Source organism: Ambystoma mexicanum, chromosome 9 (assembly GCF_040938575.1).
Source record: "Ambystoma mexicanum isolate Mex_15411 chromosome 9, UKY_AmexF1_1, whole genome shotgun sequence".
Lineage (NCBI taxonomy): Eukaryota > Metazoa > Chordata > Amphibia > Caudata > Ambystomatidae > Ambystoma > Ambystoma mexicanum.
Genome location: NC_090931.1, coordinates 1,520,285,396 through 1,520,305,807, shown reverse-complemented (window position 1 = coordinate 1,520,305,807; position 20,412 = coordinate 1,520,285,396).

The window sequence follows — 20,412 nt, the reverse complement described above, 5'->3', positions numbered from 1 at the left end:
GATTCAATATGAGTCATTCCCACTGGAGGAGAAAAGAAGGATATACTCGATAGACCAATTCTCCGAGCATTTAAATAAAATCATGGAGATGAAAGGTTTGAAAAACACTGTGGGGGGGCGTAAGATAAGCAATCACAGGCACAAATTTGATCTGGCAACTAAACAAAGAAAGGCAATTTTGAATAAAGAAATTTGTCAACTTAAGATTTCAATCGGGGATAATGATTCACTGAAGTTTGAAATACAAAAATGCAGACAGAAATACAAAAATTGGTCGATATACCATTGTCTAAGTATCCAACAAAGTGATGCTGAATCATTATTTCAATCCATGAAAAGTACGAAGTCGAGATCTTTTTGGACTCTTATAAACAGTACTGAAAAAAAGCAAATAAAATTGGCTCTTAACCCTATTGGTGCTGATGTATGGTTGAATCATTTTATGAAGATACATGCGGTATCCTCCTCGATTCCTTTTATAATGGAAAGAAATACTTTAGAAAAATGGAAACTGGATGTAACTATCGAGAATGTAAAGCGATATATAATTAAGGCTAAAACGTCCAAAACTCCAGGTCCGAATAGTCTTTCCTTTATGACCGTAAAAAATAATCAAAATGTATGGGCAAAGATACTACAAATTCTATACAATGATGTAATAGAGAAGGAGGAGATTCCCAAGGACTGGCTACTCTCATACACATTGCCTATATTTAAAAAGGGAAATAGACTGAGTCCTACTAATTATCGACCAATATCATTAATGAACATTGAGGCGAAGATGTTCTCTTCCATAGTACTAGATATATTACTTTTGTGGATAGAGACCAATGATCTGCTAGACATCAGACAATTCGCATTCTGAAAAAATATAGGTACTGATGCTGGAGGGATGCTACTAACACAGTTACAAAATAATGCAAAAATTAACAAGAAAGGGCCTTTATATGTGGTAGCAATGGACTTATCTGCAGCCTTTGATATGCTGGATAGGCACATGTTATGGCGAAGATTGAAAAATCTTGGTATAGATTATGATCTGCGTATGATAATAGTTGGGCTATATATACGAACACTATGATAAGTGTGAGGCTAAATGGAGATCGGCTAATGACCAAGCCATTCGAAGCAAGTAATGGATTAAAGCAGGGCTGTGCCGTGGCTGCAATATTATTTGACCTTTATGTTGCTTCAGTTGGTCAATTTCTGCATGGGAAAGGTATTGTATCCCCGAAATTCGGTAACCTGTCTGTACAATGGTGTGCCTATGCAGACGACTTTCTGCTTTTGATAATACTATACAGGACTTGAAATTGAAAATAAATGTGACAGAAACTGTAATAATAAATTTGGGACAAGGAAATAAGAAATCCCTGGGTTTCACATGGAATTGTAATGGCTCTAGAATTAGAATAGAGACATCAATGAAATGTCTAAGCTATGTGTTCTCAAGTACATCATCGTTAAATTGTGCTAAAAACTGTTTGAAGCTGAAAGCACTTGATGCTGCTAAACAGCTAAAGATTATCGAAAGGAAATATGGAAAGTATTCATTGTATGCATGCATTGAGTTGTATAGAAAAAAAATAATCCCTAGAATCAGTTATGGATTGGAACTTCTTCCGGACTCTATAACTCCTTATCTAAAGATCATTGAAGGTATCATGTGGAGAAATGTTCTGCACTTTCTCCCCAAATGTATTCCAATAAAAGTGTCAGATGTGAGCTAGGGCTTGCCTCTTTGGAAAGTTGTATGATTTGGAAAAAGGCTACCTTATTAAGAAAATGTATGATGGGAATAGAAAACAGTTATATAGCCACCTAGCAGAAGATAAAAATTGACACTTTATGAAAACCCTGAACGAAAGTGTAGAATGTGCTCTATCTCGAATGGGACTGTCACTACAAATTCTGTTGGATAAACCCTTAAAAGTTAAAACCATGGTTAAAGCCTTTGATTGGGTGAGGAACAATGCCATCTTGCTAGACTCAAGCTCATATTCACAGGCAGTTTCCTATTGGAAGTGGTTCCCCGATACTGAAAGCTATATTTTGAAATATCCTGATCGTATAATTAGAAATTATTTCATGAGATTTAGACTAAATGGGCCTCCGAGTTGACCAGGGCGGTAATTTCCCATTCCTCAGGGCTCTTCCCCATTCCCAAATGAGCCCCCATAGGGCTCAATGGGAATGGGGAAATTGCAAATAACGGTGACTGTACTTTACGGTCACCGTTATTGGCTAAAAAGCCCATTTTCGCCCTCGTCCTTAACGCCTGCTAAAAGCAGGCGTTAAGGACGAGGGCGCAAAGGGAACTCGGAATGTGGCGGTAAGGGATTACCGGCACCGGTCCCGTTAACGGTGACCGGTATCCCTTACCGCCATACTCGGAATGAGGCCCAATGTCTTAAATATACAGGAAATTAGAAATATTCGTTACTCTACACTTGATGAATATAGGTTCTGTCATCACTGTTGCAATGATGATGAAAAAGAAACACTATATCATCTGTTATTGAAATGTCCAAGTCTAATGTCAAGAAGAATTAATTATTTCAAACAATTTGTTACGAATACTTCTGAAGTAAACTGCGAAACACTGTGGAATGAAATATTGCATGGAGGTTCTATGGTCATGAAAATGAGAATTGTTGGTTTCCTTAAAAATGTCTATGTACTTGAGTAGTGCACTAGGAATTGATTCCTAAGAATAATATATAAATCATCATTGCAACAGTGATGACAGAACTTATATTCATTATTAACTTTTACCGCAGGTTTATCCCCGAATTCTCTCGAATAGTCCAGCCCATCACTGCCTTGTTAAAGAAAAACAAACGTTTTGAATGGTCTACCGAGGCGGAAGAAGCTTTCCAGGATTTGAAGACTAAATTTATCTCTGCACCAATCTTAAAACACCCTCGCCCCGAACTCCCCTACATCGTGGAAACTGATGCTTCAAGCCTTGCCATGGGGGCAGTTCTATCACAAAAGGACCCGGTAACCAATCAGTTGCATCCCGTGGCATTTTGGTCCCGCAAATTCTCGCCTCCTGAAATCAATTACACGATTACTGACAAGGAACTTCTGGCTATCAAGTCTGCCTTTAAGGCTTGGCGGCATTATCTGCTGGGGGCCCGACACACCGTTACTGTGATTACGGATCACCGAAACCTGCAATATTTGAAAACCACAAAAGCCCAATCCTCTAGACAACTCTGTTGGGCATTATTCTTTGCCGAGTTTGACTGCATAATTACCTATCGACCTGGTACAAAGAACGGTAAAGCTGATGCCCTTTCTCGGATGGGAGTGGAAGAACACTTGATCAACCCTAAACCTGTACCAATCATTCCCGAACAAAGAATTCTGGGTGTAATCGCCACAGAATCCATAGAGGAAGTTAAGGATAAAGCCAGGCAACTTGTAACTCCAGCAGACATACAGAATTGGCATCTGCAGGGAAAGGACTTTGCAGTAAAGGACAACTTATTGTATTTCCAAGAACGATTATACCTACCCAGCACAGATTTACAGTAAAAAGTAATCTCTTGTTATCACAATTCTTTAATGGAAGGACATCCCGGTATGGCCAAGACCTCAGAAAAGATCAAGCGCTACTTCTGGTGGCCGTCTTGGAAAAAAGATATCAGAGACTTTATAATGTCCTGTGGAGTATGCGCCCAAAACAAGAGTCAAAAGGAAAGACCAGCAGGCCTCTTTCGCCCTTGGCATACGCTTTCTATGGACTTCATCACCGATCTACCTCCATGCTCCGGATACAATACGATTCTAGTAATCGTGGACTTATTCTCCAAGATGGCGCATTTCATTCCGCTCAAAGGCTTGCCAACAGCAGCAACTCTGGCCCGAGAATTTCTCGAAAACATCGTCCGACTGCACGGTTTTCCTTCGGTTCTAATTTCGGATCGAGGTAGTCAATTTATTTCTCATTTTTGGCGAAGTTGCTGTCGGTCGGCTCAAATTGATGTGAGACTATCGACCAGTCACCACCCTCAGACCGACGGACAAACCGAGAGGACCAATCAAACTCTGGAACAGTATTTACGCTGCATGCTGCAACAAACTGAAAAAACTTGGAAAGACATCCTTTGGATAGCCAAATATGCCTACAATAACTCTGTCTATTCGGGAACTGGGAAAACCCCGTTTTTTCTTTTGTACGGCAGTCACCCTCGAACCTCGGAGTTGGATCCCCTCCAAGATCTTGAAACACCAGCAGTAGACTACCTGCATTCTACAATCACCCAAGCCTTTAAGGAAGCTGTTTCTCACCTTCAAAGGGCTAAAGAACAATACAAGAAAGGAGCAGATCAACATCGGAAGGAAGCCCCTCAATATCAAGTAGGGGATCAAGTCTGGTTATCCACCAAATATCTACCTCTAAAAGGGCCACGCACATTCAACCTTGGTCCCTATTCCATCACTACCATAGTAAACCCAGTAGCGGTCAAATTGGACTTGCCCCCGCACATGAAGATACATCCGGTCTTCCACGTCTCTCTATTAAAACCCGTGCAACCTCAAACCCGACTAACTAAATCTCCAAAACCTATCCTAGTTGATGGAGAACTCGAGTTTGAAGTCAAAAGCAATCTGGACTCAAAGATCTCCAAATCTAAACTATTTTACCTAATTGACTGGAAAGGCTACGGCCCCCAAGAGAGATCCTGGGAACCTGCTGAATATGTCCACGCTCCTCGCCTAATCAAAAGATTTCACCGAACATTTCCTGACAAGCCAAAACCCCCGGAGAAGCCCGGTTTGGGAGGGGCCTTGAGGGGGGGTACTGTCATGATCTCTGCTTCCAAAAGGTCAGGGTTTTCCCAACTCCCTTGGAAGCAGATCCATAACCCAGGTTCCGAGTGCCAACCAGTCCCAATTGGGACCTTTTGGACCCAGTGCTGGCGCCAGTGGCACCAGGCTCATAAATATGCCCAGTCCCAGCGCTGGAAGCGCCGGGCTCATAATGCTTGGGTGGACTTACCTGCAGCAGACCATGCTGCTTACTTGCCTGCCAGTGGAGCCTCTGATCCTCTTCTGTTTGGAACTACTTTTCCTGTTGGGTGGGGCAGGAACCACTCCCTAGATTCAGAACACTGGAACTCTTCTGGAAAGCAGGAACTCTTTTCTTACCTAGGCGTGGCTGTGGAAGGAGATACCTAAGCACTACAGGAGGCTATTTAAACCACACCCGATGGATGAATCTTGCTTTGCGTTATTCTGCATCCTCTGCAGCAGAACGCTCATCGTGTCTTCTGCATCTGATCCTGGGCCTAAGGAAAAAGGCTTACCATCCTGAATCCAGTCTTCAGCAACACCTATAAAGACAAGAAAAAACAGGTTAGCATTACGGTCTTCAGTGACAGCTCTTCACTTACCTGGTCCATCGGCTGTCACCAACGCCTCGCGCTGCATTCCGGCATCTGAAAGACAAAGGCTTACCTACTCTTCGTGCGCTCCGGAGGTCTTCACACTGCATTCCGGCATCTGAAAGACAAAAGCTTACCAACTCTTTGCACGCTCCGGAGGCCTTCGGCGCTGCATCCCGCATCTGACAGACAAAACAAGGTGCGTTTAAAGACATTGGGGAACTTTAATACTCACGTGCCATTACTCCTTTCCACATCTAACCCAGGGGGTATTCCGGCACCCTGCAGCCGCTCCGAACTTGTACCTGCAAAATAAAAAGACAGTTAGAGCGCATCGTGAAGCAGGCAACAAGCGCTTACTTACGTGCTTCCATGCGCTTCTATTCATCACACAGGCTCCATCTTCAACTCACTTCAGCCCGTCATCCGCCATCGCCGGAACCCTGCAAAACAAGAAACATCATTACTAAAGACTTTAAAGACATTAGAATTACTCGAAACTTACCGTTCGTGCAGTAAACGACGGACAGCAGCCCTCTGAAGTCAAGAGGCCTGCTCCCCTTATCCAGTGAAGAAACTGGTTACAGCACCCTGCCCCGAGGCAGAGGGAGAGCACGGCGTTCACTTACCTAAGGTGAGAGCGTTAACCTTTGGGGTTCTACAGGAGAAGAGAAAGGGAAGAAGAGAGAGACATTCAATAACCCAGTTCCTTAATCCCATATTTTCTATCTGCAGACATCTTACCCTTCGAGTCAGACATACAGTGCACAGAGGTCCAGCCCAAAGAGCCAGCCGTGTGTTACACATCACCTTTGAAGATACGGTATACGCCCAGTCAAGACCGGCGCCTCTACGGGAATCAGGTGAGCGTTACACCAGGAGCAGTGCAACCACTACCCAGGAGCCCACAATTGACAGCCCCAACTAAAGCGCCAGGAAGCCATGCATGAAGTTGTTAGAGACACCAAGACATAGCAGCATTAGACATGAAGCACACGTGCAATCGGCACATCAGGAGACAAAACACGTACCCAAATACAAGAACAACATACGCAGAACAGTACTATAAGATAGAGGACAGATACATATACATGCTGTCTTCGCTTTTATTATTTTGTCATTAGCTGAACCGCAGCAACGCAGAAAGCGCAAGAAGCAAGAGATCCCGAGAAAGCTTTGTTAGGACAGTTTTTCTGAAGTCCAGTTAAGGGCCTAGCAAAACCATTCTACTGAGGCAGTACAAGACTCCACTCTTAGTATAAGGCTGTCCTACATGAGCTCGGGGTAGCGTAGACAGAGCAGCGAGGCTTATCTTAGGAGGGAGAGAGAGCAGTAGATACAGTACAAATGAAATTGTCATACAATTGATCCAAAGAAACACTGAAACACTATATATTGTAAAAATAAAGGATTTATTTAAATACAGGTAGGCCCAGATAAATCTAGGGGTTAAGTAAGTACTAACACATTATATGAAATCACAATATAAAACACCACACTATACTTGAAAGTACACAGACCCAAGTATATACCTTATTTGGAACACCTAACAGTAGTTCTAGGGAAGTCAAAACCTTGTTATACACATTTAGTATAGGTCAAGCCTGTTCTTTGGGAGTAAAAGACCAATGGTTACTTTTAGATAACTTTTGGTAATGCAAGGACAGTAGGCCCTTCCAGTTGTACAGTGACTCTTGGAACAAATCACATAAACAGTCAACTGGACAATATACCTTTTTGGTGAATAGAGAAACACTTATTCTAGGTGTAGTAAAAACCTATGGATGTAATATACAATTACAGATGCTTTGGAAATCAGGGAACCCCAGATTGAGGTAAGCAATAACTCTGGTAACTTGTTTTGGATGGCACACAGCTAACACAAGGTAAGTAAAATCCACTTACTTTAACTTCACAATGAAGGCGAAAGTAAAACCCAATGTCACACTTTACTGAATAGTTATTCTAGGTAGGCAACAACCTAATGTAGACTTATTAAGGACAGGCTAGCAGCAAGTCAGGGGAAGCTAGACCCAGTTGGGGGACACTCATACGGTTATTCTAACAGGACTAACCTGGTGATACCAACAGTTGGAGGACACTCATACAATTACCCTACAGGAATAATCTGGTGAAACCAACACATTACCTTTGTAAAGAGGCACAACCTAATCACAGGAGAGTAAAATACCTTTATCTCTACTTTCTTTTAGACTGGTAAAACAGTGTCTACGGAAGAAAAGATGTTAACAATACTTTTAAGAATAGTGCATCACACATTCAAGATCAGTAAGAACTTTGGTAACTGGTCACTCTTAGAATTACAGTTACCCACCAACTCTTTACAAGTAAGTAAAAACACTTGATTTCTTTTCTAGGCAGAAGTCCTAATCCCTTCAAAGTCTTTCCCTTAGAGCATGAGTGTTCTCAGTAGCAGAAGGGGGATCACTAGGACTAGTGACCAACAGGCAGTGTTAGAATAAGTTCTTCAGTAGCAAAAGTCAGAGTTCCTTAGGAAAACTGGGCAAACAGGTGAGTACTTTACTTCTAGGGTTAGAAGAGGATCCAGGGGCTTCACAGAAGACACCCCAGCAGGATTCTAGCAGTGGGACTGGGTGCACTGGATGAGGGACAACCCAATCACAGAAAACACCCCGGGACTACACAGAAATCCCAACAGGCTTAAGGTAAGTATATGCCCAATCCAACACAGTACCTCAGCAATGAAGAAGAGATTGCAGCAGGAGAACTTCAGGGACTGCAGCCACATACCCGGTCACTGGATTCCTTGTCCTGGAGACTGAACACAAGACCTCAGAAGGGACTTTGCAGCAGGGATTGATGACGAAGGCTCTAGGCAAGATTTCTCTTGTGGCTGAATGCGGTTCTGCGGGTTTGGCGCCTTTTCAAAGAGCAGAGAAGAAGACAGAAATTCGCAGTTGAATTCTCATTGTTTAAAAGGTCCAGCACTCTTGTGAGGGGACTTTTTGGACTAGATTCGTGTCTCTGAAGAAACACCAGGATTCCCACAAAGTTTCAGCCAGATTTGGAATTTGGAAGACAGTGCACCGCACAGTGGCTGGAGGTCCCAGGGTATTGGGGTATTGCAAGAATAATCGGTCGCAGCAACCCGTGGGATGGCTCAAAATGCAGGTCGCCTCGATTCTAGTGGGTCTCACCAGGCTCTGGGTTCGGGTCGTCGTTTTTGGAGACCCCAGGTCGATCGGAAGGAAGGGCTGCAGCAGGCTCGGATTACACAGCAGGCTCTCCGGTCGCTGGAAATCATTCCAACTGCTTTTCCTTCATCATCCTCTTCGGTTTTCTGTTCCAGTGGTCGACATGACTTCAGCTTCCAGGTTTCCAGTATTTATCAGGAACTGCAACACAACCCCTGCATTCTCTCCCTGCATTTTACAAGAAAGGGGCGTCTGGCTGTCCAATCAGGACAGCCAGCACCCCACTGGGATTTGGCCCAGTTGAAGGAAGGCCTAAGACAAAGGAGGGGGAAGTTTTGGACTCCTCCCCCACTTCCTGTGCTTACAACTTGACTGGAGCCTGGGCGGGGTGTCCAGGGGACTCCCGCCAAAGATAAAACTCAAACAAAGAAATTTCCCACCCTGTATGTCAGGGGAAGGAACAAGAAACGACACGAAACACTAAAATGGCAGAAAAAGAAGACAGGGGCCATTTTGTTAAAATGAGCACCCTTAGGTGCCTTTACTGCAGCTAGGATTACAGCCCGCGGTAAAGGTGCACCAAATTAGTAAAAGGTATCACTGCCACCAGCCATTAAAGGTAAGCTTGTCACTGTAACAGAATTGTTACAGTTTAAATGTGAAAGGGGATACATTGTATTTCCCCAGCACTCCACATAAGGTGGGGTGTGCTGGTTTCACAGAATCAAATGTAAAAGGGATCCAAAGATCCTTTCTCCCCTTGGGAACTGTAGTTCACTCAAGGTTAGCACAAGAAAGTTAAATGGGGAGCCCCTAGGGCAACCCAGCAACAACAGGCACTTATTGCCAATAAGTTGTTAGACATGATAACTTTAAAAAGACACTATGGAGAGTCTTAAAAATGACACCCATAAAAAGAGTTAAAGAATAGGTGAGTGTGGAAAAAGGTTCCCACTCACTGAGGTATTAATGAAAAATATCCCACTAGAAAATCAAAAAGTTCTGGAGTTGAACCAGGAAAGGAAGATTTACCAGCTCTGTGGAAATCTTACCTAACACTCGTCCCCCCCAGAATAAGGAACATGAGAAGCTAATCCTCACCTGGATGGATCTCTTGTTTCAAGTCGGTTAAACTGTTTGCTGAGTCAACTAGCAATCTTTTTGTAACCCTTGCTGTAGTACCTTTTCTTATATTAGTTATCATTTGCAAACTATATGACCTACAAGTAGTGTTGGGCACTTTACTCTTGTCTAAGGTATAGGGGATCTTATTAAACAGTCCCTCAGAAGTTGTGACAACCTCTGAACCTACAATAGGCTTTTTAAAAGGGTTCTTATAAAGAAATCCCTTAGACCTAGATGGGTCTCCATGATTCCTCACCACCGCTCTCACGTGAGCAGGTTGGGTCTCAGGTGTCCTAGTTGGAGGGGTTGTAGCAAAGCATTGTACATCCTTCCACTTCGTCTTAGATCTGTTTTTACCTTGGTTAGGGCTTTCCCTTCTAACACTAGGATTTACAAGGGGGTCTTCAGTAGAAGAGCCCACAATGTCAAGGGGTTTAGCCTTAGACATATCTTTTCTGGATTTCCACCAGCTTTGAGGTTTACCAGTCCTCAAAGGCCTAGTTAGGTTTCCATCTTGTCTATCCACCCCTTCCTCAGAACCAGTGTGGGCCAAAGACATTAGAATTGGAACTGAAATGGTAGAGCATGGTTTGTGCTCCCATTTCCCTAATATTCTAGATTTTGATTTGCCTTTGTTAGAGGTTGCCCTGCTAACATTAGGACTTACAGTAGGATTGTCTATAGAGGATCCCACCGGTTTAGAGTGGTCTCTTGAGACAGAGACCCTGGCCTTGTCAGAACACCTATCCATCTCTCCTGTAGGAGTAGTTGGAGTCACAGGCTTTTTATTAGAAGGCCTAGTAAGAAAGCTATTCTTAGGTTTCTTATAACTCTTTTTGTTTTTAGTTTTTCAGGCCTAGAAGTTACATTCTGGGCACTCTGAACTAAAGGAGAAATCTCAATTCCTACCTTGGGGTCAAGGAAGCTCATTGCCCTCTTAGGGTTGTTAAAAACACCTAAGCTTTGTACATCCATCTGGATCACCTCCACTGTAAGTGGGTTTTCAGGTGTATCCATGTTTAGAGTTTTAGGAACCATTTCCACTGTAAGTGGGTTTTCAACTGGTTCAGCCACTACAGGTTTAACTGAAGGGGCTTTTATTCTAAAGGACATACACCACACAGGGTGTGTGACATGAACACTAAGGTTCTTGTCAGGTTCAACAAAGTTTTTACACAGTGTTATAGATTGGACAGGAATATATAAGTTTCTATCCACAGGGCGAACCACTTCCACTCTAGGTGGGTTTTCAAGAGGTTCTTTCCCCTCAGTGTTAACTGAAGGTGGGGTCACAACAGTGACCTGGTTAATGGTATTACACCATATTGGCACTAGGACAGACGTTTTTAGGTTTCTGGGAACTAGTTGAACCACTTCCACTACATGTGGTTTTTCAAGAGGCTCTATCACCTTAGCAGCAGCTAAAGGTGGGGTCACAGGAGTGACCTCTAGCTTTGTGGGCCTAGGGGCTTTGTCCCTATTTGAATCTATGGGTGCTACACCCAAGTGCCCTTCAGAGTGGCAGTTAATGCCTTTTATCTCTAAGGAGGGGTCTCCTAAGGGGACCTCTCTTACTTCAAGTTTAAGAGCCACAGCCTTTTTACAAGGGGGCTCAGCTGAGTCTAAGACCACAGCTTTTCTGCTATATTCAGTATTGGCAGATTTCTTAAGGGATGAGGAGACAGCACTTTCTGACCTACATCTATTCTCAGAGTCCCTTAAGGAGTGTAGATATGTAGAAGATGTTTTCTTATATCTATCTATGAGAGCTGTTTTTACCCTATCCCAGTTACCTATTTCTACTACATGTAAATCCAAGAGCACTTGGTAGTCTCTCTTTGGAAGTCTAAAAGGAACCCAGGGTATTCTATCACTCTCACACAGACCAAACCTTTTACAAGTGAGGTCAAAAGTGTTCAGCCATACAACAATGTAATACTTCATATCATACTGACTCACCAATTCTGGGAACCTGGAAGCTGTAGACACAGAAGACCTGGAAAAAGAAGAGGGGTGCAGAAAACTGTCTTCTACAGACCTGTTATACTCTTTCCCATATTCCCACATTTCAAAATTGTTTTTCCACAGGAATTTTCTTATATCCAGTTCATTAGATATCTCAGAGCACATGGTAGGCAGTAAGGTAGAGGCAAGAGAAGGAGAGGGGGGTGAACTAACATCCTCCTCATCAGAACCCTCATATTCCTCCTCTGAGGAGTTTGGACAGCTGTCTGAACCCTCATCATCCTCACTCCCAGCAATATTGTAAGAAGTGGACACAGGTTCACTGGAACCATGCATATGGTCCCATAACCTTTGTAATAATTCAAGCTTACTTCCTTCACAATTGAGGCCCTTCTCTATACACATTATGACCAAATGTTCTATTGCAGCATAAGAGGAGTCCTCCGGCCTAAAGCAGGCCATGGTGTTGGTTCTTGTGTTAAATACAATAAGTACACTTTACCTTGGCTAAACCAAACCTACTGGATGGTTTCCTTTGGACACAAAGTATATCAATAATCAATGTAATGCAATCCACCTTTATCCCAGCGCATGCCAACAGTGTTAGGACAGTTTTTCTGAAGTCCAGTGAAGGGCCTTGCAAAACCATTCTACTGAGGCAGTACAAGACTCCTCTCTTAGTATAAGGCTGTACCATCTGAGTTCGGGGTAGCGCAGACAGAGCAGCCAGGCTTATCTTAGGAGGGCAGTAGATAAGGTACAAATGGAATTGTCATACAATTGATCCAAAGAAACACTGAAACACTATGTATTGTAAAACTAAAGGATTTATTTAAATACAGGTAGGCCCAGATAAATCTAGGGGTTAAGTAAGTACTAACACATTATATGAAATCACAATATAAAACACCACACTATACTTGAAAGTACACAGACCCAAGTATAGACCTTATTTGGAACACCTAACAGTAGTTCTAGGGAATTCAAAACCTTGTTATACACATTTAGTATAGGTCAAGCCTATTCTTTGGGAGTAAAAGACCAATGGTTACTTTTAGATTACTTTTGGTAATGCAAGGACAGTAGGCCCTTCCAGTTGTACAGTGACTCTTGGAACAAATCACATAAACAGTCAACTGGACAATATACCTTTTTGGTGAATAGTGAAACACTTATTCTAGGTGTAGTAAAAACCTATGGATGTAATATACAATTACAGATGCTTTGGAAATCAGGGAACCCCACATTGAGGTAAGCAATAACTCTGGTAACTTGTTTTGGATGGCACACAGCTAACACAAGGTAAGTAAAACCCACTTACTTTAACTTCACAATGAAGGCGAAAGTAAAACCCAATGTCACACTTTACTGAATAGTTATTCTAGGTAGGCAACAACCTAATGTAGACTTATTAAGGACAGGCTAGCAGCAAGTCAGGGGAAGCAAGACCCAGTTGGGGGACACTCATACAGTTATCCTAACAGGTCTAACCTGGTGATACCAACAGTTGGAGGACACTCATACAATTACCCTACAGGAATAATCTGGTGAAACCAACACATTACTTTTGTAAAGAGGCACAACCTAATCCCAGGAGAATAAAATACCTTTACCTCTACTTTCTTTTAGACTGGTAAAACAGTGTCTACGGAAGAAAAGATGTTAACCATACTTTTAAGAATAGTGCTTCACACATTCAAGATCAGTAAGAACTTTGGTAACTGGTCACTCTTAGAATTACAGTTACCCACCAACTCTTTACAAGTAAGTAAAAACACTTGATTTCTTTTCTAGACAGAAGTCCCAATCCCTTCAAAGTCTTTCCCTTAGAGCATGAGTGTTCTCAGTAGCAGAAGGGGGGTCACTAGGACCAGTGACCAACAGGCAGTGTTAGAATAAGTTCTTCAGTAGCAAAAGTCAGAGTTCCTCAGGAAAACTGGGCAAACAGGTGAGTATTTTACTTCTAGGGTTAGAAGAGGGTCCAGGGGCTTCACAGAAGACACCCCAGCAGGATTCTAGCAGTGGGACTGGGTGCACTGGATGAGGGACCTCCCAATCACAGAAAACACCCCAGGACTACACAGAAATCCCAACAGGCTTAAGGTAAGTATATACCCAAGCCAACACAGTACCTCAGCAATGAAGAAGAGATTGCAGCAGGAGAACCTCAGGGACTGCAGCCAAATACCCAGTCACTGGATTCCTTGTCCTGGAGACTGAACACAAGACCTCAGAAGGGACTTTGCAGCAGGGATCGATGACGAAGGCTCTAGGCAAGATTTCTCTTGTGGCTGAATGCAGTTCTGAGGGTTTGGCGCCTTTTCAAGGAGCACAGAAGAAGACAGAAAATCGCAGTTGAATTCTCGTCGTTTAAAAGGTCCAGCACTCTTGTGAGGGGACTTTTTGCACTTGATTCGTGTCTCTGAAGATACACCAGGATGTCCACGAAGTTTCAGCAAGATTCAGAATTCAGAAGACTGTGCACTGCACAGTGGCTGGAGGTCCCAGGGTATTGGGGTATTGCAAGAACGCAAGGTCGCAGAAACCCGTGGGATGGCTCAAAATGCAGGTCGTCTCGAGTCTAGTGGGTCTCACTAGGCTCTGGGTTCAGGTCGTCGTTTCCAGAGACCCCAGGTCGATCAGAAGGAAGGGCTTCAGCAGGCTCGGGTTACACAGCAGGCTCTCCGGTCGCTGGAAATCATTCCCGCCGCTTTTCCTTCGTCATCCTCTTCGGTTTTCTGTTCCAGTGGTCGACATGACTTCAGCTTCCAGGTTTCCTGTATTTATCAGGAACTGCAACACAACCTCTGCATTCTCTCCCTGCATTTTACAAGAAAGGGGTGTCTGGCTGTCCAATCAGGACAGATAGCCCCCCACTGGGATTTGGCCCAGTTGAAGGAAGGCCTAAGACAAAGGAGGGGGAAGTTTTGGCTCCTCCCCCACTTCCTGTGCTTACAACTTGACTAGAGCCTGGGCGGGGTGTCCAGGGGACTCCCGCCAAAGACAAAACACAAACAAAGGAATTTCCTACCCTGGATGTCAGGGGAAGGAACAAGAAATGACAAGAAACACTAAAATGTCAGAAAAAGAAGACAGGGGCCATTTTGGTAAAATGAGCACCCTTAGGTGCCTTTGCTGCAGCTGTGATTACAGCCGTGGTAAAGGTGCACCAAATTAGTAAAAGGTATCACTGCCACCAGCCATTAAAGGTAAGCTTGTCACTATAACAGAATTGTTGCAGTTTAAATGTGAAAGGGGATACATTGTATCTCCCCAGCACTCCACATAAGGTGGGGTGTGCCGGTTTCACAGAATCAAATGTAAAAGGGATCCAAAGATCCTTTATACCCTTGGGAACTGTAGTTCACTCAAGGTTAGCACAAGAAAGTTAAATGGGGAGCCCCTAGGGCAACCCAGCAAGAACAGGCACTTATTGCCAATAAGTTGTTAGACATGATAACTTTAAAAAGACACTATGGAGAGTCTTAAAAATGACAACCATAAAAAGAGTTAAAGATTAGGTGAGTGTGGAAAAAGGTTCCCACTCACTGAGGTATTAATGAAAAATATCCCACTAGAAAATCAAAAAAGTTCTGGAGTTGAACCAGGAAAGGAAGATTTACCAGCTCTGTGGAAATCTTACCTAACAAGCTTGCAGATGCTTACATGCAAACTAACCTATGCAGCTGCAGGAGCAGCTGTGGGACCTGACAGAACCAATGTACCACTAACGTATGGCGAACTATAGAATAAGTCGAAACACGTAGAAGCCATGCTATGGCTTAGGAAAATTACAGTAGGCCACAACTGTCTTTGGAAGAGCTGAGCTAAGGTGAATTCAGACTGAACAAAAGAGCAACCATGTGGGACAGGGCCAACTGTCAAGGCCACCAAGATGCGAGTGACGTTCAATTCCCTGAACGGCAGTAACACCAGCTGCAATAAAGATGAATAAATCTGCATAAATTGGCGTAATTCAGAGCTCCAGAAGCCCAAAACACAGTCTCTGAACACGTGACTTGGCAGCGTGAATGATGAATTGAAACCAGCACTGGGAAAGGGGAATGGTCTCACGCCTCCAGACAGAAGCTTGCAACAAAGTCGTTACAGCAAGAGACAAGATTTGCATAATATGAAAGGGCAGTCGCCTAGGCTTTGGTGGTGCACACATGTTACAATGCAGACAAACAGTTGTTCTTATTACCTTGAAGAGGTACAGCACGAAATGAGAATCATTCAGATCCCAGGCCTGGGGAACATCAGCTCTAGGCAATCGCAGTTCAAGGCCCCAGGGGTGGGTAGCAAAGGGCAAGAACCAATGATCGGACCCTCACACTGAAACATTGTTTAGTAACAGCAATATTGGGACGTGCCAGACCTGACATCTGACATTGGAGGACCAGTGAACAAACACATACAGGGTCTGCTATAAGGGGACTACCACTCAATACCCAATCCCAAAGGGCGCCCTGGTTGTGACATACTCATGACACAATACTCTATCAAAACTGGCCTGCGAGCCCGAGCACACTGAGACGTTCCAGGATTATTGCCTATCCTTGTACTGATCCCTGTTGCTTTTGGCTGTAATAAACCACAGCTTGAACTTGCGGTCTGTCTGGGCCTGCGTTACTTTTGGGAAAGGAAGGAGTTGTGCCTTCCACGAGTCTGGGTCTGCGGACTCCTAGTAGCCCTTCAACCTACCTGGGAGTTCATCCTCAACAGAGTCTTCCAGCAGTGACCCTGAATACAGGGAGCAGGAGTGGTAGCAATAGGCCTGGTGGTGGTTGGTCTGAACGCCTCTTGGTGGTAGCAGTGACAGGCTCTGGTGACCACTCATGCTAGGCCCTGCTTCCTCTGTCTGTATAGTGTGATGACCTGGTTAGGGATGAATGGCGTGCAGTCAGCCACCATGAGGACTGGCATGTTTTGAGCATGACTCTTATGTATTCTGGAGGATGGGTACCAAAGGCTGATTAGAAAGGGGCGGGTTGACGTGCAGCTGGAACACTATTCAAACATTGGTACGTGTGCCCTTTGATGTGCACATGCCTTGGTAGGTGTGTGAAGTCATCATGAAGGAAGACACAGACAACAGATTCCAGGTTCAAAACAAATGGTTTATTAACTTAAATGTCATGATGAAGAATGGCCTAACTTGCCCTACCGAAATAAAACTAATGAAAGTCTGAGTCAAAGAGTTCAATTTAGGCATCTGTCTGAGTCCGAAACCTATACTTGCCCTCAATGCTAATTCTGTACAATGTGTAGGGGTGTCAGTAACCAAATGAAAACAGAGTTCAATACAAGAGTCTGAGCTTCTTCCAGCTCTAAGCTTCCTTTCAGCCCCCCTTCCCAAGTGTAAAGCACTTCCACAAAACGTCTTCAAATCACCTTCTTTGGATTCAAGAAAATATAGTTCTAACCAAGGCTCATGGTTCCCTTCCCCAAGTGTAAAGCAGTTCCTAAAAAAAAAAGTCTTTAAAGTTACCTTCCTTGAATTCAAGAAGATATGATTTTAACCAATACTTAGATTCCCTTCCCCAAGTTCCAAGACACAAAACATAAAGGGAACCTTGAGAATCCATCTTCCCTTCAGCAAAGGTCTCGGAGCTCAAGGGTTCCCTTCCCCAGGTTCCAAGACACAAAACATAAAGGGAACCTTGGGACTCCATCTTCCCTTCAGCAAATGTCTCGGATCTCAAGGGTTCCCTTCTCCAGGTTCCAAGACACAAAACATAAAGGGACCCTTGAGACTCTGTCTTTCCTTCAGCAAATGTCTCAGATCTCAAGGGTTCCCTTCCCCAGGTTCCAAGACACAAAACATAAAGGGAACCTTGAGACTCCGTCTTCCCTTCAGCAAATGTCTCAGATCTCAAGGGTTCCCTTCTCCAGGTTCCAAGACACAAAACATAAAGGGCCCCATTACGACCCTGGCAGTACGGGGTTAACGGCGCCGTAAAAGGTGCCGGCGCCGTTAACCCCGTACCGCCTCATTACGAGGTCCCCTCGCGGGACCTGGAAAGTAACGCCTGGTCAAACCAGGCGTGCTTACCGGGTCCCGTGAGGGGAAGAGGGAGCAAACAACAGGCCAACTCGTAATGGTCCGTTGTTTGCTCCCTCTCCCATTCCCATTCAGCCCTATGGGGGCTGAAATGGGAATGGGGAAGGACCGGGTCCGGGTTCTTGGAGGGAGGAATTACCGGGCCTTCCGAACTCAGAATGGCCCGGTAATTCCTCATTCTGCGGACCCAGACGCGATTTTGGCGGCAGCCATGCCGCCAATAGCGGCATGGCTACCGCCGAGGTCGTAATGAGGGCCAAAGGAAACCTTGAGACTCCGTCTTCCCTTCAGCAAATGTCTCAGATCTCAAGGGTTCCCTTCTCCAGGTTCCAAGACACAAAACATAAAGGGACCCTTGAGACTCTGTCTTCCCTTCAGCAAATGTCTCGGATCTCAAGGGTTCCCTTCCCCAGGTTCCAAGACACAAAAGATAAAGGGAACCTGGAGACTCCATTTTCCATTCAGCAAATGTCTCGGATCTCAAGGGTTCCCTTATCCAGGTTCCAAGACACAAAAGATAAAGGGAACCTTGAGGCTCCGTCTTCCCTTAAGCAAATGTCTCGGATTTCAAGGGTTCCCTTCTCCAGGTTCCAAGACACAAAACATAAAGGGAACCTTGAGACTCTGTCTTCCCTTCAGCAAAGGTCTCGGTAATTTGGTTAAACAACACAGTTCAAAAGGAAAGCTGTTTGGTTTCCTTTAACTCTCACAGTTGTGTTGTTTCAAATTTTCAAAGATTCATTTTGGCAGCTTGTAGCTTTCATAAATGTTGAAAATAATATTGCTGGCTGTGGTTTAAGTTTAAAGTTCCCATATAAATTTTACTTTTGGGTCTTTTTGTGTATTCTTCAGTTAAGTTCAATTTGAAAGACTTCATGTGGTAAATTGCTTGTTCGTTAGAGTTAAATTCACTGTGAAACTTAACGGCTAATGGTTATCTTAAATTTAGGTTCCCGTTCCCTCTCTGGCTTCAATAGGGTATTGATTCTGGCTGTTCGCAAAGCTTTAGTTTAGTTCGGTATTCAATAATGATGATTTTTTACTTGTAACTTAGTTTTACATTGTCTATTGTTCAAGATGTGTTGTTCGTTCCGCTTTAAATGCTTCTTTAATTGTCTGATATTTTTTCGTTCTGTGTTAAGTATTTAAAGTTAGTTTGTTTTTTTTTAAGTGGATTACCCAATATCCAGAGACGTTCAAAAACGTGTTTTATACTGCACGTAAACCACTCTGATACAAAGTAATCCTGCTAGTTCATTGATTGAAGTTGTGAAAGACAAGAGACTTTTGAAAACGTGCTCATGAGAGCCACCCGACCACTCCACTACAAAAACTCTCTTGACAATGAAGTTGATTCATTGGTGCATTGGGTTTCCCAGTAACCAGAAAATCATTGGTCACTCTGACAGGTCTTGTTGCAGCCAGGAGCACACAGTCTCTGATTTTCAAGGCCTGGTTTCCTCCATCTGCTCCTCAGGCACTCCCGTGTGGGCCTCTCCACACAGTGGAATAAGCAACGGTCAAGGGATAGCCTTTCCTCACAGTTTCCCTCTCTTTGCTCCCTCTGCTCTACGGAGTCCCAGCTCCTCCACCATGGTTCCATAGACCCGTTTCCTCCACGGTGCCCAGCGTCTCGTTCCTGGATTGTTCTCTGCCGCTTGTCTCAATCTCCTTGCTCCTTTTCCTGTCTCACCCCCTGATGTCTCTTTGAGCTCCTTTTATACACCTGCTGCCCATTGACAGACTGTAGGTGTGAGCAGTCAATGAGCCCTGCCTGACCACAATTAATGGGACATACCTGACCCTGACAGCTCTTAGCAGGAATTTTCTTCATCCCAGTACCAGAGTGGTAAAAGAGCCTGTTCTTCATTGTTCTTAGTCGCCTCTTCTTCGTCCCAGTACTGTCAAATGTCAATGATGGGAAAATGAGGGGAACTGGTTTATAACAGCCTATGAAATTTGGGGAAAGATTGGGTTGGCTGGCAATAGGAAAAGGGGGATACCATATCTCGCCCAAGGGCACCCCACTCCTAGTTTCCAAGGACCCTCCACCCAGGTGATCCTCCCTCGCTCTTCACCCCGAGGGTGGTTGTCCAATAGGGATGGCTTTTACCTGGCCACCCGCATAGAGAATCCAAGGAGCTCAGGAGTCAGAATATCTTCAGTTGTCTCACAGTTGTCACAAGGGAGTTTGGCATCACTGGATTATAGTTGACAGGTACATCTTGCGGTTAGCTCTGAGAAGTCAGCATGCTACTGTACTATCCGGGCAGGAGTATGTTTTCATGAGCCAGGCATGTTTGCAGCAGAGCATGGAGGCATGATTGATTGGCCTGTCCTTTGTGGTGCAACTCAATGGCAGATTCATGGCTCGTGTGTCACTTACATGGATCTTGTTAGATATTGGCTAGAGTGCTTTCACTGTGGGTTTCATTGTGGTGGAAGGTTATGCACTGCATGTGGCCACAGGGGGTGTCTGTTACCCCTGTGGCCATAAGCTGTCCTGATAAAGGCATCACCGGCTAGCATGAGGGCACAACTGCATTGATGCCGTAGTACACGTCTATCATCACATGCATTTTGACATGGTGTATCTCCCTGGGTGTCACATGTATTCGGTTGCAAACGGATTACTTCCATGGCCATTTGATTTTAGGTTTGGTTTGGGTATTGGACCATCTGACTC